Genomic DNA, 18,770 nt, shown 5'->3' with positions numbered 1-18,770 from the left:
CACGTTTTTTACTCATCGATCAAGCCGGTTCTTGTTCTCACTATTATAGATAATATCATATCCAATTATTTGTTATGAGATTATAAGAAATGTTTGTACGACAAATACAATAATTGCTTTCTCTCTCTCTCTCTCTCTCTCTCACGTACAATGATTTATGTCACACAATCTCTGACGTAAATAAATCAAATTTTCCCACTATAATATATTGCCATTTTCATCCCATTTTCATGGCATCCCGGGTGATGGTGTTAGAGCATAGAGGGCAGATAAAGAGTTTTTATATTCTAGAAAATACATATTGATATTCAGATTTCTGGATCTTATTTTTCCGAAATTTATATATATATATATACCAAAACGTCTTCAAATAACAAATATTTTTAAAGTGACAAATACTAAAAGTTCACTAAGTAAATAAACATTGGTACAAATAAACGAATCTGTGATAAAAGGTATTGTTTACCTTTTTAACCTGTAAATACATATTTTGTTAATCATAAGTAACATTCCCTACACGGGCCATCAAGGATGGAGATCACTCGAAGTGATTTTGTTTATCCTAACAACTTCCTAACGAGAGGGGAGGAACTCTACGCCCTCCAATTTGTTACTTTACGGCTATAAAATATTTAGAGTACGGCAGATTAACCCATAGGTGTTATGTCTAGTTTATGGCACCGCGGGGCACTAAATCAAAAGTCGCCATATCAAAAACGAACCATCGACAATTTGGGCTTATTTTAGAGTCTGGTGGACTAGTTTACCAAAGGGGATTGTGGTAGAATGCCTTGTGGGCCCAAGATGCCTTCAAAATGGCAAGAACGGCACACTGGTGTCAGATTTCATATATTCTCCCGGGTGAAGACCTGGGGGGTTGTCCGTAAAAAGGATTTTCCATGTCATGTGCTTGAACCGCGCTGTCTGTCATGTAAGACAACACACGCAACGCACAATCTAGACTAGAAATGCAGTTCAAACAAGCCATTCGAAGGTGCACAGCATCGATGGTACTAACATTATTTTTACATTTTATTGGCACAATTATTACAGCTATAACAAATTTAAAAAAAAAAACTATCCAGTATAAAAAAAAAGAGCGAATTAATATTATTTTGTGGAATCTACAGTTTGTTATTGTTTTTTTATTAAGATGCATATTTCTGTTACTATAATGTACATATGTTAGTTAATACTTAAGAAAGGAAAACTTTTGCATAGGGCGCTCTCTCTTCTTCAAGTGAAATTTCTGTAGTATTTTTAATTTTCAAGACGGTTACGTTTTACTACAACCCAGCAACACATTACCGTAATTACATAATATGAAGTTATCCGTTGTAGTAGGAATTTACATGAGAACATTTGAAAAATGGTATAAATTAAGTGGCACACCTTTTATTTAGTATATTCCCAGTTATATTAGGTATATAGCTGAAATTAATATAAACTTACATGAACTAGTACATAAATGAACCCGGTCCGCGGTCCGGATCGGCCCGGTCCCGGGGTCTAATGCTTTACAACAATTGATGATGTAACTTCCATCTTTCCTGCACTTAGTATGTATCTTGAACTATTTTAGAATATTAACAATTTACCATCGACAGGTTATAAAAGCGAACGAATAACCACGTCGCTGGTACGCCACATCGATAGTGCGCCAAGTCGAAGGCCCGCCAAAGAAATGGGGCATCCTTGATCTCCCTCTACGATGACGAATGTTCTTATCTATATACACCTAAATTTACACCCAAAGTGAAAACTGGTATTTTCTTGACAGCCATCAAAATAATTTGTAACACTTCGTAACAATTCTTTAGGCATTGATAAATTAATCAAAGTTTTGGCTCAACGTTTTGATTGATGAGTCAGTATAATATATTCTTATGTAAAGTCTCAAGTGTACACAGTCGCATACAAACTTTCACAGCCCATATAACTAGGTAGTGATTAGGTCCCTGATGAAAACTAGAGGTTGAATGTTCGTGGTAACAACAACAGTAGTAGGAACTGCTGTTATAAATTGATGGATAGAATGTCGATAACAGTTTCAGCTAGCCCTTAAATATGTTTCCAATATGATAAAGTCAATGGTTAATCTTCTCTTCACGCTTTTGAGGCAAATACTTAACTACAAAGCAATTGAGTAACGAGTTTGTAACCGCTGGCAAAACAAGTCTCATAAGTTTTTCTAGAGCGTAAAAAAAAATCTTTAAATGCATGATTCTCCATTTCATTCTAGAAAAATCCATTTCATCCGAAACCTATAGAGAACAGAAGCTACTCGTATCTACTAGGTAAATTTGCATATTTCGTTTTTTTTTACTTATTTTGGATTCGGGATTCATTCTAGGCTGGAAAATGATAGAATTTCCATGCTGGCGGAGCACAGTGAAACCATTTTTAGTTTAAAACCGCTGAATAAAAGGAAACGCTTAAGGGTAACACCAGGATTGCAAAAAATTTGAATTGTCTTTGTTATACTGTTTTTGTTTGGTGTATTTTTTTTTCGCATATGCAAACGTACAAAAATATTGTATTATTTTTCTCATTCTGCATTGATATTATTGTTTTGGAAATGTTGTATTACTAAATACATAGGTGAAAATAGGCATGGTTTCAATATCATCATCAAGGTCGCGTAAGGGACAATGATATCATTTAAAAGTATTAAACCTTATAATATCGGTAATAGTTGGTGATAATGGTACATACCGGAAGATTATAAAAATATATCACGTCTTGGCCTAATGGGGCTAAGAGTGACGAGACTATAGACAAAAAGTATAATACTTACTATTGATCGTTTACTGATCATTTTTAATTAAGAATTATCGCAACTGATTTTTGACTGTCTATTATAGAAATGTCATTTGTTATTTACATTTTCCCATTGGCTTTTTAAAGTCTAACTGCCAGTTTTATGAGTGGTCAGCAAATAATAAACACCGTTAAAGGGGGAATGTGTTCAATTCCCAGTTTTACGACCGTTGTGTTATCGCTGTTATGTTACAGATATACCACTAATTACGAGTTTGACATAGAATTGATTTTGTAAGATTTGATTAAAAAGAAGCTAAAACATGTGAAGTCGTTGTGTCTCTTACAAAATAGCAAACACCTTATGTATGTTCATTAGTGTGCGTTAATAAATAATTCTTAGATTGGTTCTGTCTATCCTTTGAGGTGAGTAAACCTTCGACTACAACCTCACTATATCCCAAAGGTGAATTAGTAGACGATGTATTTAGCTTTAAGTGTAACTTTTTCTAATATATACCTGAATGAAACTCAGTTACCTATTTATCACATCCAAGGTTCAACGCGATGATAGACATACGAACGATGATGATTACTTATTATGTAATTATGCTCAGTTAAGAACACGTTCGCAAACAATTTTCAAACATGAACGCACCAACTTTAATCTCTAGAGAAATACTTCCCCCAGCAACAGCGTAATTATTCTAGAAAAACAGCCTCGTTGAATTATTTAAGACCGCCTACTTTTCTCGTAATATTTCTAGTGAAATGTTAAAGTAAAGCGAGGCATTATTCGCAATATTCATAAGATATTCGGATCCTGTGAATCACGCACTTTATACTGGTATCGATCTGGTTGTGCGCCGTTGTGTCTGGGCGGTGAATATAATTTGATTTTCTAGAAGGCCCATTACGTCATCAATTATTATGCTGATGTCTTCACTATGTAGAAGTCCTCTCCGTCGCCTAAAATATACATATAATCACCTAAATTGTGGTCCTGGGACCAGGAATTCTTCCCAGGGAGGAAACTTGGCCAAATATCAGGATAATGATGATTTACCACTCTATATTACTCAGATTTTTATGCTTCTCTATAAATTCTTCATATATTCCTTCCACACTATTTTAGAAGGACAAACGTTTTTATATTTTTTTAGTTAGTGGCACGTTAATATCTATCGCCTAAAGTAATAATAAGAAGTCTAATCGGAAAGAGAAACATCTGATATACATTACGGTTTCCACGCTATCAGCATGAAAGCTTACAAATAAATATATACAGACAAATTCACCCGCAGAAGGACAAACTGTAACATAAAAGTGATAAAGGGACACAATGTATTAAAGGATCGATATTGTTACAAAAATAAACTAACAACGTTTAAAATATCTAGATAAGGTTAATATGGTTATATACCTAAACAAAACAAACAAAACCTTGACCTTCATTTGTTCGACGTTACCCGCTGACCTATAATGACCTCAATCAGGCTAGCGTGCCTATGCCCTACCTGGTTTTGTTTACATGTTTTGAATAAGTTTAGTTTAACTAGTTTTTCAACCTGTCACTAATTGAATCACAATTCTGTCAATAAGCCATACCATTGAACATGGCTTTTCAGCTTTTTTAGTTGTACGTATGTATGTGTATCGAAGGTAAAATAAACATTGTACAGACGGCATTTGTTCCCACAATCGCACCTTTAGCAGCTCTTACCCCGCAATTTGTATAACGGCGCCCCGGAGAATTTCCCAGCGTGCGTCGTTATCGCCAAATGCGCTGTAAATTACGATTTGGCGACGCCAAACTGGCAGCGGCCGCGGAAGGAGTCGCCATTAAATGGTCATTAATATTAGTCACTTTTTTTTTGATGATATTGATATTGTAGTTTGAAAGTTCCATGGGATTCTTGTTTTGATGGAATATTTAGTTTTTTTAAATTAATTTTAATTTTCTTTTTGAGCTGTGCCTGAGGCTTCGCTTCCGTCGAAATTTCCAGAAAAATATCATCTTATGTTTGATCTCGGCTGACAAATTATGTCTATAGCAAATTTCATCCAAATTGGTCTTGCGGTTTAGTCGTGAAAGCTTCCATCGCATTTTATAATATTTGTATACAAGTATGGATTAGCATTTGTAAACGGCTTTCTCCATTAAACAAATTTCTATGGCATTCATTAGACGTTGTTTGTCTATTCCATCAGTAGAGTGCAGGTTTTCTTCCCGAAGGATTTCATCTATCCCTGTGGTACTATCGATACCAATTATTATAGGTACGTATCACTAAGAAATATTTATCTTGGAAATTTATCTTACTTAAATAGTGACGCCTCAGTATTTTCTTGTGAATTTGTACTGTTTAAAAAATCCTGTGCTTGATTAAACTTATGTTTTTAAATATTAAAAACAATCTTTTATGCTCTTTAAGAGATTATTAGTTTTATATTGTTTCACGGAATGCAATAATATTAAGTACCTTCCAAAAATTTCGGTATTTCATTATGATTAAAACAATTTCGGTAACATAAACAACAAAATTCTTAACTTTTAACTTAAAACAATTATCTACGGTTCTATATTAAATATGTATGCCTACGAAATAAGGAAAAGACTTTGAGAAACGATGCAAATTAGTTGAACACAACCCCCTTTCGATTTATAGTTAATCGCTTGGAATGTTGAGGTCGTACGGTTTTTATCGTTTTACAAAAAAGTAAAAGGCATTTTATACGGTATAAGACGCACACACTCATATCACATGTTTACGGGCTGTATAGAATCAATAGCGAAGATTCGGTGATCGAATAGATAAGATGTCTGAATATAATGAACGATGCGCACGGAGGTACACAGGTTCAAATCCTACCTCGGCCACATGGCCATGGTGCTCACAGATGCTCTTATGGTGAATAAACCCGCATATTCTGGCAACTAGATCATAATATATGTAAAGCAAAGTTACCCTTCAAAGATTGTGGACCTCAATAGTAGTAAAGATACCCTTCAAAGATTGTGGACGTCAGTTGGGACTCGTTTCGTATGAAAACCTTATTTAGTCAATCCAGGATCGTTGTCAGAATCTAATCGGGAGTAACGCCAGGGGGATGTTAATGAAGTCATTAGTTACAAGCGTCAATAAGGTCCACATATACATTTTCAAATAAATACATATGAAGTTATTTTACTTTCGGTATTCTTGTTGATAATATTTCTTTGTATAAAAATGTTGGAAACTTTTCCGCGTCAACCAATCTCGAAGTGTCCAAAGTTTTAGTTCATTCAAGTTTCGGCTCGTCTTTTGCATTGCTGTTGAAAAAGTTCACAGATTTCACAATATTGTCACGAGATAAAAAGGAAATTTCCGAGTTTATCTGATAATAAATATGTAACAAAATATTTGTTGGCAGGGATTTGATTAGAAAAATAGATCTTTAACCTAGGGTCTTACTGATAAAGTTCAACTTCGGAAACATTGTTAATAAGAATTTTCTGGGGTGAAGCCTGAGATCCACTATTGACCAGGATTCTGAAGTGGGTAAGTGTGGTAATAACAAGAAGACATTCTCTACTAACCTCCGTGACCTTCTCTGAGTCATCCTCAAAGCTGCAAGCAGGTTAAACGCCACTATGATAAAACACACCAATAATTTATTTACGCCAATTACAACGATTATAGTACACCTCTTATAGTATTTGGCAAATAATTCTTAGAAAGTAAAAAAGAATATTCATTTCAAATAAACAAACGAAATAAAACTATAACATGGACAAGGAATACTAACATTTTTATTGACTTACATACATATAATCACGTCTATATACCTTGCGCGGTAGACAGAGCCAACAGTCTTGAAAAGACTGAAAGGCCACATTCAGCTGTTTTGCTTAGTGATAGAATTGAGATTCAAATAGTGACAGGTTACTAGCTCATCGCTTAATAGTAGAATTAGATTTACTTATCTTTTATATCTGTTTTATAGGGCACATTACAACCAAGAATATATAATGAATCATGTAAAAATATCTTATAGAATATGTTACGTAAGAGAGAAGAACGCTTCATTTAATGCTCTTTCTATCGGAATGAGAGCCAATTAAGTATGAATTCCCGGATTAAAGGGCTACTCTCGTAAAATATATAGAGGTTTTGCAGTAACTGAAATGAGATGAACGTAGATATTGTGAATTTTTTACTTCATTAGGTTCGTAACCCTATGTGCTTATTAACAGGGCCATTCAAAATTGAAGCGAACGGAATTTCTCGGAATATCTCAAAAATATTAAATCGGAATCTAAAAAGATTTAAGAAATTAATTTCCCGTTATTGTGTTTGGGACATTATTTATCTCGGTCGGAAGAATAAAAAAGCATATTAACAAGATTTTAATGAATTCTTTCATTAGACATAGTTTAGATCGGAATTTTTTTGTGAGACACATACACACCTAATCAAAGTTTGTTCAAACAATGCATGCATGCAAACAAATAAATCAATCAATAAATATATTTTTATTTGTGAAATATGATTCTATTTAGTGCACTGCATCCTGCTTATATAGGCGTACAAGTATAGATGGCTAGTCTGTCTGAATATGCAAATTTTGGAGAAAAGATGAATGTGTCACCCATTTCAAATGCCAAGTAATATTATAAATGCGAAAGTAAGTTTATTTGTTTGTTGTCCCTTCACGCGTTGTATCTATTGAACGACGAAGGAAGAAAAATGGTTTTTATGATTTTACTTAACTATTTCATGAGATTTGCAAAAAAACTGTATTCTTTTGTGCTATTTTTTGTGCTAAATTCGTCGCTTTTTGTAGTTAGCGCTAAATTCGCCTAGGAGAAGCTGCGGGTAAAAGCTAGTTTGGTATAAAGTATCCTTCCTATAAGAGAGAAGAACTTTTGTATTTTCTATTACAAGGCCCTTTGTATGAGAAGAATTTTGGTGTTGTTACCCTAAGGTATTATTTATCTGCGCTCGTGAGATTAATGAGTGGGCGGCCCGGCCCTTTTGAGTGTCCTCGGCGATAGCACGCGCGGTCTTTGTCGAACAACTTATTGGTTAGTTTACCGAGGGCCGACATTTGTTTTGCTAATAAATAACTGTGGCTGACAGAAGGCACTTTTATAAGCAATCCTTGATTATTTTTCGATCGTCCGTTGCGCAGGCAGAACTATGCTTATTTTATTGGTTCTTAGAAACTGGATGTAGAAAAACTAGAGGATCGACTTTCATAGACTTTAAATTACATTTTATTTAAATTCAACTTAAAGTCTATGAAAGATGGCGCGGCGGTAGTACGCTTGTCTGCGACAACGGAGATTCCAGGTTCGAATCCCGTCCAGGGCATGATTAGAAAAGAACTTTTTGTGATTGGCCTGGGTCTTGGATGTTTATCTATTTAAGTATTTATTATAAAATATAGTATTGTTGAGTTAGTATCTCGTAACACAAGTCTCGAACTTACTTCGAGGCTAGCTCAATCTGTGTAATTTGTCCCGTATATATTTATTTATACATACATACATATGATCACGTCTATATCCCTTGCGGGGTAGACAGAGCCAACAGTCTTGAAAAGACTGAATGGCCACGTTCAGCTATTTGGCTTAATGATAGAACCGAGATTCAAATAGTGACAGGTTGCTAGCCCATCGCCTAAAAGAGGAATCCTAAGTTTATAAGCCTATCCCTTAGTCGCCTTTTACGACATCCATGGGAAAGAGATGGAGTGGTCCTATTCTTTTTTGTAATAGTGCCGGGAACCACACGGCATTGCCGGGAACCACACGGCATATTTATTTATTTTTATTTCAAATTATCTCCCATGTACAGACACCACTCATCTGCGAATTGTATAGGTTAAACTGATTTATAACTGTTTACATTACATTTTTTAATAATGATGATGTGATGACACTTCTCAACAAAACTAGACTTTGTTTAGGATTTAATCTGAATAAAATTAAGATACATAACAAGTTAACATACAGCATGTCAGGGCAAAAAGGTATTCCTGTTGGTTTTGACGTGAAGAGGGCACAAAACAGACATATTTTATGTCTGAAATGGGGAGACGTAATGGCCGGGATCATTTGGAGGATTGGCGAAGTTACTGTTATTTTTTCGTGTCTTATTAAACGTATCTTTTGTTTATTTACATCTATAAGTACTCTAAGTAGTAGTGTGCCGTGTGGTTCCCGGCACCAATACAAAGAAGAATAGGACCACTCCATCTCTTTCCCATGGATGTTGTAAAAGGCGACTAAGGGATAGGCTTACAAATTGGGGATTCTTTTTTAGGCGATGGGTGAGCAACCTATCACTATTTGAATCTCAATCCTATCATTAAGCCAAATAGCTGAACGTGGCTCTGTCTACCCCGCAAGGGATAAAGACGTGACCATATGTATGTATGTATGTATGTTGGCAGTGTGATTTGAATGAATGTCTTGTTCAGAGACGTTCTAGCAAAAGGTCTGGTCAATAGTACCCGAAACCGATGAGCTTGCATGAAGAGAAAGCAGTGTGCAGGGATCGTGGCGAGTGGAAAGATGTGGTCTCTGCTTATCACTCCGGGGAAGAGGCGTGATTTATGTATGTGTTGTTCAGAGAACCTCTCGAAGGAGGCTTATAAACAGGTATTCTTCTTTTAGGCGATGCGCTAGCAATCTGTCACTATTTGAATCTCAATTCCATCTGAATGTGGGCCATTCGGTCTTTCCAAGATTGTTGGCTCTGTCTGCCCTGTAAGGGATAAAGACGTGATTATATGTAAATAAATGTAGTCTTTCCCTTGGTTAATTTTACAATTGCTATTGTAATTTTTCTTTGCTACCAGACCAACAAGAAACCAATAAAATGTAGAGCGAACAAGTTAATATAACGCAACTTGAAGCTTGTAAGCAGGTTTGTTAAAGTTGCATGCAATTTGCAACTAGTATACAAGTAAATTGCATAAAGGAATCGTGCCTTAGCCAACGCAATTCCTGGAAATTTCACAGGAGCCGCGCTCCCGGTAAAAGCTTATAAAGCGACTAGAATTAAATAATTTGATTTAACTTGTTTTATTTAACGCAATTGCTTCCTTGTTTGCCTGGTCCGCCAGTTGCATCTTCTTACGCAGGTTTGAAAAAGTCTCTCAAGGAAAAAGAATATTCACATAAAATTCTCTTTGAACCGACAGCCTACCAACCTGTTTTTTTTTAAATCTCAATTCTATTTTAAGGCATCGAACTAAACAAGGCTAGTGACTCTGTAATGTCATCATGAAACGTGATGTATCTTTACTGGGTTAATAGTTAGATATCTTTAAAATTACACAAAATATTAAGTTATATAAGTAGTATCTATCGTAAAGCCGTGCAGGTTAATGTGGCCTTTCAGTTTTTTTCTGACTGTTGGTTCTGTCTACCCCGCATGGGATTTAATATTTAAAGGATACGACTTGATTATATGAATGTATGTTATGAATCAATGCAAAAGAATTTAACTAGAATATCTCTACGCAAACCGCTTTTTAGCAGCAAGTCGCTGGACAACTTTAAATATAATATGTTATTCTCCTATGTCGCGTAGAAGATTAATGACTTGCCTCGCGTCCTGTCTTGCCGCGAAAATAACACCACATTCCTGAGATCCGGTTTAATTTTCAAATAGTTTGTTCATAACGTAAATATACTTACATAAAATCACACCTATTTCTCGGAGGGGTAGGCAGAGACTGCATCTTTCCATTTGCCATAATCGCTGCATACCTCTTTCGCGTTAACTACATTCATACACTTGACCTGACCTTTTGAACGTTCCCTTTCATACTACTTATATCTAATTATACGCTATTTGTAGAGAGCCCGTATTGTACTTAAATTATTCCAGCATTTTTAGCTCAGCAGTTAGTTAAAAACTAACTAACAAACTGAATGGGATCGCTTCAAAATAGTTTACAATGTGCAGTTAAACTTTTAAAGCTTTGTTGTGACCTACTGTGCTTTTATTTTACAACCTGCGAATCTGGATTTAATTTTTACGTTTAAAAGTATAAACGTGAACAAGTTACGAATTTTTCTAATTGCAAAGCATTTTTCATACGAGAGATCACGCCTTATTCCAGAAGGGATAGGCTTTATTTTTCCACTTACTACGATCCTCTTACTTCTTTTGCATCATCTACCTTCATAAAAATGTTCGTTCTTGCAAATTCATCGGTTCAGTCACAAAAATAGGGAACATACATACATACATATAGTCACATCTGTTTCCCTTGCGGGGTAGATAGAGCCAACAGTCTTAAAAATACTAATAAGCCGCTTCAGCTGTGTGGCTTAATAAAATAATTGAGATATAAATAGTGACAGGTTGCTAGCATGTCGGCTAAAAAAGAATCCCAAGTTTGTAAGCCTATCCCTTAGTCGCCTTTTACAACATCTATGGGAAAGAGATGGAATGGTACTATTCTTTTTTGTATTGGTGCCGGCAACCACACGTCACTGAATATGGTATCAGATGTCATATAAGGAAACATCAATAAAAATTGACTACCAGCATGTTTGCTATAGTCTTATACTGCCCAGACTTCTTACAATATGCCCTAAGAATGCCTAGCAATCAGGCAGAGTGCTATTACTGAGGTGAACTTCACAATAGTTTGTTGGCACGGTGCGAGGTGCCGCCGAAAAGCGACGAATCTTATCCACAATACCACGTATTTAAGGCGAGATTTTCTACAATGGCGGAAAACATTGAGCGCAGAGCATAAACTCCGAGACGTCTTTGCTCTGTTCGCGAAATAGACTTGGTGAAAAATCGATGCAAAGGTGCCGAGCCCTGAATCGGCCGCTTTAAAATTGTGTCAAGTTTTGGCACTTCCACCCTATTGATGTTAGATTGCGTTTCTCAATCCTCCAAGCGATATTTACGCGCTCCGTTCTGTTTGCCCGAGGAAACGCTCCTTTGAGAATTTCACAGTTGAAACACTGATAAATGATAATTTAATTCCGTTTATTATTAAACTTTAAATAATGATTCCTTTGATACAGCTCTTGTAGACAGAGATAAGAAGAATATTATGTAAAAGGAAATATTATTTTATGTCTATATTTATTGTTCATTAATATGATTTGTGATGTTGCAAGGCATAAACATGAGCACATCAATGAAACTTATGAAAATATACATACCAAATTATTGCATACATGTTTTTTTTATTATTATTATCATTCTGCGTGGGTCCAGGGAACCAACATGACTACGATCAAGTATTTAAAATTAAAATACCTATTAAATTGTTTTTACGTCAATAAAAGAAACTACTAAATAAAATAAACTCCAAATCGACGAGCTTGCATCAAGAGAGATATGATTGTGTATAAAGCGAAAGAAGTATGTAGAGATTGTGGCAAGTGGAAGGATGTAGTCTCTGTCTATCCCGCCGGGAATGGTGATTTATGTATGTATGTATAAGATACCATTCTATTACCGTCTTTCGACTGCCGCAAACTATTCTGATTATCCCAAGATTTATACACGATCCGTTTCACGTAACGGTAGGTAATGTATCTGTTCATATGTCGTCCCTCGGGATAGTATGCTCCGTACACACCGCCGCGGCTGATATATTACCACTGTAAGGCTTGTTTACCTGAAAAGAAGCGGTAATACAGATATCCGATCAATGACCCCAAGGGTATAGTTTTGTTTACGCAGAACTAGCTTTTGCGCGCGATTTCGTCGCATCAATAACCAACTATACCTTTTCAGAAAAATCCTACGGGAACAGTATTTTTTCAGATTTGAAATTTCTAAAAAAAAAATTCCTTTTCATTATACCTTATGATTGAAAAAAAATCATGGCGAACGCTCGAATAGATAAGTCGAAATACCATCAAAACTCAACTAACATTATACACATATACGCGAAAGTAAGTTTCAACATAAGCACAAGTAGTTTATATCTTGGAAAAGGAGACAAAAAGTATGGAAACAGAAATTTTAAATTAACCCAGGCGGACCTGCGGGCGTGAGTTAGTTTAATAATATTAGTATATTAGTATGGTTTCTTGGTATTGGTTATTTTGCCGATGGCAAATAGGCTTAGCCGTAATTTGTATAATTAATATGATATTCGTTTGGGTTAAGGATGAATAGGATAAGGACAAATAATCAATATTGAAGGGAAAAGAGAGGTTATGAAGAGAGGGACGATAGTGAGAATATCTTTTTGGGATATCTGTATTTTGGGAAATTATTTTTTACTAAAGGACGAAACGAAAGAGTCCCATTCCCGCAGGAATTTCAGGAAATCCTCTCTAAGTGCTCCCCAAGACCAGATAAAGAATCTACACGCCAATTTTCAAACAAACAAATAGTTTTGGACTATCGATGGAGAAAGCAATAACATATTTTTATAAAATATACAAAAGATCAATTAATTGTTAAAATTGTTTAATTACACAAACAAAGAACTGAGCAACATGAGCTGTAAAGATATCCTAAACGCTCGTTACAGTAAAATGGTGTGCTTAGGCAAGAAATAGCGGCATATGAGCCAGATTGGATGTTAGACAGATAAATCAGAAGTTCAGACTAAATGATTGATCCTCCCAATGATTGACGACGACCCATCTCGCGGCTACAGAACGTTTACTTTAAGACGTATACATACCTACGAAACACTACTTAGTATAAAAAAAGTCGTCTATTTCTAAAATTATCCGCGCAACGTATTTGGCAGTTTAATTCGCTGTTATTTAAATACTTTATTTCCGAATGTACACAAATCATCATCATTCTATAAGAGACGTCGAACAAAACCCTCCAACAGAACCAACCAACTATGGGATGTGAAACTTTTAATGCTTTTTATTTTCAATTTTAATGTTGTCCTTGTTGCATATTGATGTTTTATCTTGCAATATTCTTTTTGTATAATTAAATCACCTGTCCTATTTGAATCTCAGTTCTGTCATATAACCATACATCTGAATACAATATTTCAGTCTTTAAGTCACTGGTGGACCTGTTTGCTCCGTAAGGGATAAAGATGTGATTTTATATATGTATTTTTGTGGTAAATTAAGTTTTTTTAGGCAACTTTACAAGGCACTAGTGTCACAGTATTATGATTTAATCTTAGTTTAATTTGCTTCAATCTTCCCATTGCTAGATTATTTTCTTCATAATATTTTTATTTGCAAAGGTAAAAGTCATTTTAATATATTGGCCTTTTACAATGAAATCAATCGACTATAGTGGGTAAGCGGATTTCCATTGTTCTGAAAAACATTCTCTCTTCATATTTCGGTGGCTTTTCACTAACAAAGGGCATCGTCAATTGACGTTAGTAAAAACAAAAATCATATCAACGTGGCTATCTCGATTGGAAAATTCAATCACAAAAACATTGAGCACAATGGTAAATTTATTATTAAAAAACTCTTGGTGATAGGAATACTGTACTAGATTATGGATTATCTTAATGCTTATTTTTTACCAGTTTACCTTAAAGATATTGCGAGAATTTAATAGGTAAACATACCTCTTCAACTAAATGTATAATTCATATATTCTGTAAATAACTGTAAAGGGGCAAATAAAACATGTTGATCTAAAGCCCTAAGTGCATTTACTTACATTGGGTTGGGATACAATTTAGCAATACCATCTTTTAATATAAGAGAAGACACTGACTAACTGATTGATTGATATATGACCATCACAGTTTAAACTTCTGGTTTGTAGGGATTTGAATTGTGGTATGTAAGGGAGTATTTCCCAAAATCGATAGAATTTTCGTTTTACGCGGGTGTGCTAATATAGACAGATGAGCGTATTTATATTTTAATTTTGAGTAAATTGATTTTGAGTATATTTGAATAAATTTAAAACTTAAAAATAAAAAATCAATTGTAAATGTTTCAACGACTCACCGAACATAGATAAATCCTGCGAGATGTCCACGGTTTGGAAGTTTTATTTTGTATGTGTTTAAAAAATATATATACACAGAAGAGGTATGGGTGGGTTATCCAGATATGTTCATATTTTCATAAGAAAAGGATAACATTTAGCATTGCGTTTGACATTTATTGTATTGCTTCCCAGCCCTTTCTTGCATGAAATACTCATAAATCTTCCGCAGATGCTAACAAAATACATTTAACGTTCCATACTACGGTGGTTAATGTTCCGATTCATCGTAGGATGTTATTATTATATATTTTACGTTCCGTTTTGGCCTTATAAATTGACGAGATAACTCAAAATTTGATCGCGATAATGCTCGTGTAGGATTTTTTGCCAATAGGTGGCATAACCACTGAGCAATGAATACTGGAAGTAAAGGTTCTGTGTTAATAAGATTATGCCTGCAGTTCCACTCATGTTTAAAGAAATTTTTGATTATCCCCTCTAGTGCTTCCTACACTTTCAAGGAACATACATGCCACATTCTTCACAAGTTTCTTAGTTTGTTAAATGTACGTTGTCTTACAAATAAGACGCTCAAAACTAAAACTTCTTAGTAGTAAATAATTCTTCCTTACAAAGAGAAAATTTTATAGAATCGTAGAAAGTTTATTTTTGTACAGAGTAACTTTTTAAATTTTCATTGCCTTAACAACACATAAAGGTGTGTAAACACTTCATATTTTGTTTTTAATATAATGGTCAAAATTTCGTAACTGTTGTGTAACCATAATATATAATATGGGTTAGATTTCACTGAAAAGATGAACCGGATACACTTATTGTAAAAACCTGACTTCATCCATGAGTATAATGGTGATACACCAACTGAAGATCCCAAAGTAGTATAATTGCCTATTCTCCAACTGTAACCTACCGAAACACGTGTATTTTATAACTGGATTATATTCAGATTAGATATAACGACCGACATACCTTGACCCGCCCGACTTCATCCAATCAACTGAGAACGGTCCCTCCGGGATCATTTTTCGGTTCAAATTACACTGGACATATTAAGGCCGCAGTTTTGGTCGGACGATTTTAATATTTTGCAATGAAACCTCTCGTTTTCGTTTTTATACTTGAACGGGAAATGGTGGAACAGCACGTTAAGAGCCCTGGAATGAAACTCGTGCAAAAATTGCGGTAAATTACTTGTTTAATTGATAATATTTGATATTTTTTTACACTTCCATTTTCACCAAGTCCTGTGTGTAATGTTAAAGTAGTTTTCAGGTGTTTTCACACATTTTTCTTTCAGTTTTGTTTGTATTTGTAAAGTTATATATTTTGTATATTCATTCCAAGACGACATTTTTCTCTGACCGTAAGGCTGGCTGAAAAAGATCTGAATATATTTTTATTGTAGTAATTATAATTCTAGTGACTTCATGCCATGAAGATGATGAGTGTGTCTTTTATTCCATTCTATTTCAAAGACAGAATTTCAGCAGGTTTTGACGAATGTTTTAATGCACATCTTATGTTGTCTCTCTCTAACTTTTTATTCTATTTCAGAAAAAGAGAGTTAGAAGATAATTGTCTAGCTACCTGTCGTAAATTCTTAAGGCTGAATAAATACTTCCAGCGTTGAAAGTAAACATAAGGTTATTGATTAATTTGAACCGATTCCTAGTGCAGTATTAATGAGATCGCCTACATAGCCTAAATACAAGTTATAGAACCTATTTGAACTTTTAATTTTCACTGCATTGGTTGAAATATTAACTAAGGCAGTGGTCGATTGGTTAGCATTGAAAAAGTAGCGTTTGCGAGCAAAGAGGGGAAAAAAGGTATTTGCAATATACATATAGATATATATAATTGTCACTTTTAACATCTCAATTATATCATTAAGCCAAATAATGGACCGTGGCCTATCAGTCTTTTTAAGACTACTGGCTCTGTCTACCGCGCAAGGGATATGGACGTGATTATATCTATGTGTCTTCTTCCTCTTGGCTTAAGTTTCGGTTGCATCCTCAATTCTCTGGAGAGGAGCCCAGAGTATATGATTGTATGTATGTATTATGACGTCGTTATCTATTACGGTGTTGATAGAGCAGATTGTCGCAGATTTAAAAAAACATTATCTAAACTGAGTACGCAAAAAAATCTTATTAAAAATCCATAGCCTCTGCATACTTGCTAACAACATACGTACATATATTGTGAACGCAAAGCGAAAAGTTAATTACTGACTAATATTACGAAAAAATTACTTTTCTTTCATAATACATAATTTATGAGTGTCATAAAAATTGAGATAAGGGACTTGCAGTTAATTTTGATGCACCAGGCTACCCGTGGTATCCTGAAGGTTTTGTGCAAAGCGCCACTACGAAATAGCTTTTAAAATCCGTCGTACCGGCAAATTTATTTTAAAGCCGGTGGAAACAGGTCCATTTTATTTAAAAGAGCCTTTACGTCGCCGAGTGCAAAGGCAGTAATATTCACAAATTAGTTTGGCTGTTTATTTGTTGTTTAAGTCTTATAGTTTTCATTTAGGAACGCTGAAATAATTTTTTTAAATGTTTAAAATTGAATAAGGTAAATTGTATATTGAATGAAATCTTTTTAATGATAAGGTTCATTAGTTCGGTACTTTAGGATCTGGGACAGTAATGACATCACTCTTAAACTCCCGCATTATTCCAAAATTGAATGTAGACAATGTTAACAATAAGGTTAAACCCTTTTATATCAATCTTTTAAGGGTTAGTCTAATAAATTTTTAATCAATAAGATCATCACTACATAGTATAAAGCAAAATTGCTTCCCACGTCCCGCGCGTGGTGGGCATATTTTGGTATCAGCTTTGCACCCGTGCGAGCCGAGGCGGGTCGCTAGTAGATTATATATCTCTTTAACTTAGTAGTTGTAAGATCAAAGTTTGCCATTGATTCTATAAGTATTTGCTTATAAAAATACCTTAAAAACGCACTTTAAGGGAACACTCTTTTTTAACTTGAAGAGGAAATTAGTAGGTCAAGTTTTAATGAGAAACCCCTCGCCATGATCGCTAATCTCGCCTGTGGCGGACACTTGTTAATTTTTATAATATTATAATTAAGTCGAGCATCCTTTACGAGATAAGTATACTGGGAAAAGTTGAGAGTTTGCTGTATTGAAGTTAATTTATATAGGACTAGAGAATGTATGGTAAGATAAGTATGTAAAACGAATAATGTTATCAATTTCTGTACACGTGGTCTTTTCGGTGAACCCTCTCTTTGTGCACCCCTAGATCATTTAAGGAATGCTACATAACAAATTACAATTTCAGCGGTAAGATTATGCGTTGATATGTAGTCATTCGATCAGTTTTCTTTTTTTTTTAATTAACTAGACGTTTGTTCGTAGTGACCCACTGGTCCGTAGTAACGCCAGTCGGTAGCCAACACAGTTCAGAATGGTGGGACTACGAGTAAGAAAAAAATTCTTATAGAGCGACGTAGGAAGACCACAAGTAAACGATAGGCTAAACTCGTACAACTGATAACTGTAATTTCCAGTTTTCTGACGTGATACTTATCATGTAGTATTTGAAACTTTTCATAATAAATATATTTACGAATATTAAGTATTGTTTACGTTATAGCTTTCATGGTAGCTTGAACGTAAATCCGTAACCATTTGGAAGGCGTAGGGAACCAAGAATCCAATGAAATCTTTCGTAAACGCAGGCAGACCTGCGGGCAAAACATAGTGTACAATAAAAGTATAACACATTATTACTTTCATTATATCCCAGTATTTATAAAAGAGATAAAGTTTTATGGAAGCGGTCAGTCAGCGTTCGTCAGCTAATCCTTTGAAAGCTTCTAATCCTACACTCCGTAATGTAAGGTGGTGGAGACTTAACGTTGTTGCGACTGGGAAATAGGTCAAATGTGTTTGGAAACTCGACTTATGGTTATGAAGCTGATGTAGGTATGCTAGGGCATGTACTGGCTTTACATTTTTTGATAAACATTTTTAGTTTTTTTGTACGTGTGATTTTAATTCATATGATTTTTAGCCAGAATCTGTTC

General features: G+C 34.8%; 1 protein-coding gene across 3 annotated transcripts in view; it reads left to right on the top strand.

Annotated features, from left to right (window-relative positions):
• Positions 1-18,770, top strand: part of LOC106132706 (potassium/sodium hyperpolarization-activated cyclic nucleotide-gated channel 2) — a 189,381-nt gene that overhangs the window by 9,025 nt on the left and 161,586 nt on the right. The gene's annotated exons all lie outside the window — the stretch shown is intronic.

Source organism: Amyelois transitella, chromosome 19 (assembly GCF_032362555.1).
Source record: "Amyelois transitella isolate CPQ chromosome 19, ilAmyTran1.1, whole genome shotgun sequence".
Lineage (NCBI taxonomy): Eukaryota > Metazoa > Arthropoda > Insecta > Lepidoptera > Pyralidae > Amyelois > Amyelois transitella.
Note: the sequence above shows the minus strand (reverse complement) of the source record. Positions and strands in the feature narration are given on the sequence as shown.